Raw genomic sequence first — 7,172 nt, forward strand, 5'->3', positions numbered from 1 at the left:
TTGTTGTTGCCGCCGCCATGTCGTGAAGGCGCTGTGTTTCATTGTGAAAGCGAAACTACTTTGTTTGGCCTTCCAAAAGAGGAGGATATCCGCTTCGTCATGCCTGGAGCTGATCCTGCTGGTTGCTGAGGAAAAACATAAACTTCGCACTGTCAATCGCCGGGTCAGCTTTCACAGTGGACGAAGCGGAGTCCAGCCCGGGGTCGTCACATGTGGTTGCCGCAAGCCTCCTTTGTCGAATCCGCCAGGCGCCGCTCACTCAAGCCTCTGTGTTTCGTTGTGAAAGCGAAACTACTTTGTTTGGCCTTCCAAAATGAGGACATAATGTTTCTATAAAGTGGGGCAGTTCCAACTTTGCAAGGACAGTCTGGCGCTTCTGACTCACAGCCTGTAAGTACGTTTTTTATATTTAAAGAATTTGCCACTGATAATTCAAACGTGAGTTTGAGCAGTGTAGAGTAGCGCTTATTGTTTGTCATTTCTCCGATCACAAATGCAGACATGGTTTTATGTTTACGCGGCGCAATACGCAAAGCAAAGCGTAAAAACACAGTATAAGTCATTACAGTAATTATGTCCCCACTGGATGCAACAAATGCCTCGTTTGTAATGGGTTTTATTGGTTTTGTCTCGTCGCGCCGGACACATGGAAACCATAGACTGTATGATGGAAACACAGTATGGTAAGGGGCGTAACATTTCTGTCACACGCTTGAGGTATTCGGCCAATCACAATGCACTGGATAGCTGGCCAATCAGAGCACACCTCGCTTTTCAGAACGATGAGCTTTGTAGAAATCGACGCGTTTCAGAAAGGCATAGAGGAGAAACAATAATGTACATTATGTGGAAAATAATGTGTTTATTTAACCTTAAACCGCATAAACACATTGCATTACACCAAATACACAAAATAATGTTCTTTTTAGCAACATCATATGACCCCTTTAACTAAATGTCTTCAACCTGAGAGGTTTACAATGGAAGCCATGAAAAAGCAGGAAGTATGAGATGAAGTCATGATAAAAATGAACAGGGTTTATTGAATAATCTTAGTTGCATATGTTTCAGTGCTTAGACTTCATCCCTACTTTGACAGGATTTTGGGCAGACTTTGTCCTGTACTCAGTCTGACCAGCACAAATCAGTCAGCAGAGCTGGGTAGTAACTGATTACGTGTAATATGGATTACGTAATCATATTCCAAAAATTAAGTACATGTAATTAGATTAAATTGCATTTTAAAATACTCGTAATCAGACGACAGTTACTTTTTTATTGATTACATGATTACATATTATTCACATAATAGCAATAAATTATTCATAATTTACTGATTCTCCCTAATTCCTATTTTTCATCTTTTAAATGTTCCTTTCTGAAATGGCCTAATGCTTATATATATTTAGAAAGTCTTCCAGTTTTGTGGACATTCACACAAAGACCAGTCACTAGTCACGTGGCTATAACTACACAGAAAATTGAGGGGCCACACAGCATTTGACCACTGGATTGACAAAAATAATTTCAATTTTCTCAACATTTCAACATTGCATCAACTACTGATGAAGTTAGATGAACACTTTTTTTTTTAAATCACATGTTATTTAACCATGTATTACCATGTGTTTGGAAGGCTTTTGTCTTTCAAACACATTAAAATGCACAAATTGACGTTATTTCTTGTTTACATATTTCTTATTTGCAGGGATTCCCAATGTTTTTAGTTTTTTTTTGTCATCTGAACCTCTTTCTCCTAATATATTACCTTCAAAAATAATTAAAAACAGTTACAAAATAATTACGTTAAAATAATTAAGTATCACGTTTTCATGTTCACGGTTCTCTGACGCTGGTTATTGGTCACATGACATGCAGGTAAACAAATGAAATATTTCATTTTTTAGTAAGTGTTTTATTTTGATTGATGTTATTTTAAAAACATTTCTTTTAATTTTATGTTTTTATAATTTAATTAATTATTAGCTTTTCGTTAAATTCATGAATCCCCTGCAGTTCCTTCATGAACCTACATGATGTAATGTAATGTTTAATGCGCTTTATGTTGTTACTAACAATGAATGGAATAGATTTTCTTTTTTCTTTGTATTTTTATATCAATATGATAAAAAATTATCCTATTTAAATCAATGTGATAAACGAGTTAGGTCTAAAGTAATCTAAAAGTATTCAAAAAGTAGTCTGATTATATTACCTATGTAAATTGATTACATTACTAACTACAATGTTTTGTCATGTAATTTGGAATCAGTAACGAATTACAGTTTTCAAGTAATCTACCCAGCTCTGTCAGTCAGTCTACTTGCTAAGTCATGACATATCGAAAACTGTTTCCAGGTCCAAGCCTCTACTCCAATGCATTCTCAATAGCTGTCCATGAGCACTATTTATTTAGAGCACACCTTTATATACCTTTAAGCTAAACTTATCTAGGTTAGATCAAAGTTAGGATCATTGGTTTTTTGGAATCCTACAGTATACCATGAGTGTATTTCTGTGTTTCTGACATTTCTGTGTTTAATCTACGCTGGTTTGAATCCTATCTCACTGGTAGGTCTTTCAGGGTGTCTTGAGGAGGGGAGCTATCCAAAGCACATCAACTTGTCACTGGGGTTCCTCAGGGATCAGTTCTTGGACCCCTATCTATGATGCATGTATGAAGCAGGTTATGTTAGCCACCTATCAGTTTTTCTATATTTACAATATTTAAATTCATACACACTCTAGTTACTCTAGTGCTTGCTCTCGTTTCTCCTTCAGTATCTCTTCTGTTATGCAGGGAATTCAGATTATTTTTTAAAGTTTTGTCTTTAGAACAATCGTAAGAAATAGAGATAAGAACATTCTAAAGAAATGTTTTGGGGAATAAAAATATATTTACCTTCATTTTTAAGTTAGCAAATACGAAGATAGTAGTAGAAGAAATTATATTCTTTAGAATGTTTTGTGAATCCACCCCCTGGTCTCTCCTTCAGCAGTCAGACGTGTGATTTTTCGGATTGATTGAGCTCAAGTTTCCGTTATGAAGATTGCTTTCCAAATCCCTCACACTTTCATCCTGGGAAACACCAAGAGAAAGAAAGGTCTGTGAGCTTGTGATTAAAATCAGGGTCTTCCCTATAGGGCTTAGAAACTTAATAAGATCCCAGTCTATTTCTAGGATAACGATGAAATAAGAATAATGATAGTGATAACGTCATCACCATTCTAGCAAAAATTAGTGGCATTATATAGGTTCTTAACAGCTACTACAGCTGGTTTGAGTCTTTGAGGATCTGGTAATTTAGTTTTAGCATTAAATCAGATTTGGTCCATCCATCCATCCATTCTCCAAAGCGCTTGTCCTGTGCTTGGATGCTGGAGCCTGTACCTGCGTCTCGAGCCAAAGGCAGGTGGTTGGGTAATTTTTCTCTGTAACACTTTAGTTTAGGGACCAATTCTCACTATTAACTAGTTGCTTATTAGCATACATATTACTAGCATATTGGTTTCCCATAATATTTAGACTGTTTAGCCATATTCACTATCAGTTTTGCACACATGGTTTCATTCCATTTCATCTCTGGGTTTCTTCCTGTCAGTGTTGGCGCATGACAACCGATCCACTTCACGGATGGGAAAAGCGTGTCGTGAGCTGAATCTTTTTGTTCAGGAGGAATGGTGCACTTTTCATTACCTGCGATTGTTTCGTCACGGTGCTTGTCTGATGGAGGACATGTTGTTCTTATTTCCTGAGCAGGTGGCTTTGCGTGGGCTCACAGGAAATGAATAAGTGATAAGCAGGAAATATTGAAATCAGTAACAGTGATATTGGATGCCCAAACACCTGAGCATCATGGCATGGGAGCTGAATGAGCTTATTTGTTTATTATTATTCATTGTCATATTATTTACCAATTTATTATAATATTTAAATGTTGTATATTGAATTATGTGCTGTCTTTAAAAGTGTTTGGATGTGATACTGTTATTTGCTCTTTTGTGTGTTCCAATCACTCGATTAAGAAATATTATTATTACCAATTAAAACAATAAGAGGTTTCTGCTGGTGTGTTTCTCCCCAAATGATGCCTGAAGATCATTTTTCATTGTGTTTGGTTTAAGATGTCCATGCACTAGCTGAATAAATACATCTAAGAAGAATATATTTTTGCAACAAAAAACAGTCAGTCTTTTTTTGATGATGCAGAACGCGCACATAGAGTAGTCTTGACATGTTGAATTCTTTTCTTTCTTTCTTTCTGTCACCTCTTCATTATGCATCTTTCCCATCTCTAGAACTCTCTTTCTTCTGTTCTGTGGCATCTTGGCCATTGTGTATTCCATTCACATATTGTATGAACAGTATGCGTTCTGTATCCCCTGTATTATGATGTATCTATTTTTGGTCTGCTCAGTTTGGAGATTGAACACTCCCTGCAGAGCTCAGGTATTTTCAGTCCCTTCACAAGCACCTTCTGTGACCCGTGGTCTGAATATGGCCATCTCCCACTGTCCTGCATCCTGTTCTTCACTCCACAGTGTGCAGACTTCATTAGTGCTTCCTGACTGCTCCATTAGTCAGTCTCAGGAAAGCCCTCGCACACACATTAACCATGGGAAGCTCTACCAGGCCAGTGTGCTTCAATGAGGAGTCCCATGCACTGCATGCACCAGTAATTTCATTTATTACGACATCGTGTCCTGACCAGACTGATCAGAATTTCACAGCAGAATCTTCACTGGTAGTGTTGAAATAATATGATGTGACTGAAGCTTCACCATCAAATTAATTAAAGTCAGTTTTATCTACAATTTACTTTTTTAGTACACTTTCCAGATGTAATTTTGCACTATTTAGTGCCTATTATTCCAATGAAAATTTTTGCTGTTTGCCATACTTTCCTGTGCAGGCTAATAGTTAATGTCAATGAAAAGTGAAATATAGGCTGTTATGGATAATGCCAACACTTAAATACCTTAAATTTAATGGCAATACATTAATTAAGATTTCAACAATAACAGCAAATGATAGATATGAAATGAAACGTTACCAGTGTGATACATGGAGAAGCTCTGGAGGATGAACTTGACCTTTAGCCTCCACGTTCCAGTCAGAAATCCTCCTCACAAGTGGCATGCTCTGCAAACTCACATTCAGCACCGACTCCATTCTGATATGTAGTGGCTAAATCCTGATGAATAAAATCAAGTTCAGCCCTACATTATTTCCTTGCTGAATATCTTGTTTCACATAGAAATACATCACAGATGTTAAATGGATTGAGAATATATCATGTTGACTTGAAGAGGAGCATGATAGATTTTGTCAGCCGAATCTCAGATGGATAGATAGATAGATAGATAGATAGATAGATAGATATATTGTTTACCATATTACCATCAGTCTTCATAAGTGTGAGGCAGCACTTCAGTTAGAGAATGAGTGGGTCTCTTCTGAGCCAGTCCAAAGCACTTCTATACTAAATCGTATGTCTTACACAAACTCTTCAAGCCTTTGATCCAGCACGTTCCAGCCTGTGTGTGTTCCTGTGCTCTGGTAAATTTAACACAAATACACACACAAACTGAAACCTACCAGGCATATTTCAGTGAGATGTTCTGCTCCATCATATCAGTGTTTATAACGGTGAGTCTTGTGTCTGGCTGAACTGTTCTGATGTTTCCTGAGATTGGCACTGGACGCTCACATTAACTGAATTCGACTGCTGAATCTATGCCAGTACTGTAATGCTGAGATAGACTCCTCTTTCTCTCTCTCAGGCAGTTGTCCACAAGACATCCTTTTTAACATCATTCTTTCATTCATGTCAAGCAAATGAAAGAATCCATTAATAAACACTATTCTTTTAAAATGTGCCTTGCCATCTGTCAGGAAACTACTCTTTAGATTTGGAAAAACAAATGTAATTTTAACTTAAGTAGTTTTAAAACCAGGGAATATAGTATGCATGTCTCCTGTTTTTCCTATAGGCTACATAAAACTTCTTAAAGGGGTCATATGATGCTGCTAAAAAGAACATTATTTTGTGTATTTGGTGTAATGAAATGTGTTTATGCGGTTTAAGGTTAAAAAAACACATTATTTTAAAAACATTATCCAGCATTTATGCCTTGCACCTAAGTAGCATGTTTTTAATTCGTTTTTTATACTGATTAAGAATTTTTTTTTTGCTGTGTGTATATAACACATACCTATAACACGTACCTAAACCCATATACGTTTTAGTGCACAGTACAAATTGTTATTCATAATATTACATACTACATGGTTAAAACGAAAAAAGATTATTACTGTTACACACGACTTGGGCTTTAAAGCCAAAGTACAAGTTTGTCCTTTGTTGCGGTCCGTCTTGTGAACAGTGCATGTGACATACTTTTGGTCATAAGCACAGTCAGCTGACCACATGGACTTTGCTCAGAAGGTCTACTAGGTAGGTGTGCACAACGAACATGTCCATTGAAGCTCACAGTCAGTGGAATATACAGTAATTTGAACAGCTTGCACACTCCACATGTGCGCTAGATGGAGCGGAGTGCGAAATGAAGTATAACCGGGCCTTAAATGCTCAATTTTAAGTAAGTTTCATTAATTGCACTTGTGTCATTTCCTTATGTACCCACAGCTACACATCAACTACACAACAGCTTTGACAAACTAAGTGCAAAGATCAAACAGATTTAAGTTTTTTTCCCAATTCAATAAGTTTTACTACTACAATATATCTAGTAGAATATATTCTGTAGTAATCAATGTGTAATTTCACTGACTTCTTTTATTGACCACCCCATGTATTTGTTAAAATAATCAGAATGCCTTTACAAATACAGTAAGTCAGCAAGATGTTATTCATGAACTAAGTAGGGCCTATTTTGACCCACTAAATGTTATTGTCTATTCCATTGCCACAGTGATCCTAATGGGATGGACCTCTGGATTTTGGTTCAGAATGTTTGTTGTAATTAGTTGTCAGTTGTTAAAAGCAGTGTTTTGTATTATTTATATATATATTGTTAATAAATAACAATTTGGTCCCTCGATATTCTCTTTGCCACCGTGAAATTTTCTCAGTCTCCTTAGCAAGTGTAAATACGGCCGGGAAGTAAGAAAACACACAGTCCATGTATTCTCAATACTTCAATTTATT

At 36.5% G+C, this 7,172-nt stretch overlaps 1 protein-coding gene across 2 annotated transcripts in view; it reads left to right on the forward strand.

Annotated features, from left to right (window-relative positions):
* LOC107555086 (testis-expressed sequence 2 protein-like) overlaps nt 1-7,172 on the forward strand; it is a 35,761-nt gene that overhangs the window by 8,564 nt on the left and 20,025 nt on the right. The window contains exon 1 of one of the 2 annotated variants that reach the window (XM_016237781.1): nt 6,458-6,603. The exons of the other annotated variant lie outside the window; for it this stretch is intronic. The gene's annotated coding sequence lies outside the window, so the exon portion shown is untranslated. Of the gene's footprint in view, nt 1-6,457; nt 6,604-7,172 lie in introns of those variants that run through there. 2 annotated transcript variants of the gene reach the window in all.

Source organism: Sinocyclocheilus grahami, unplaced genomic scaffold (genome assembly GCF_001515645.1).
Source record: "Sinocyclocheilus grahami isolate Dianchi unplaced genomic scaffold, SAMN03320097.WGS_v1.1 scaffold524.1, whole genome shotgun sequence".
Taxonomy (NCBI): Eukaryota; Metazoa; Chordata; class Actinopteri; order Cypriniformes; family Cyprinidae; genus Sinocyclocheilus; species Sinocyclocheilus grahami.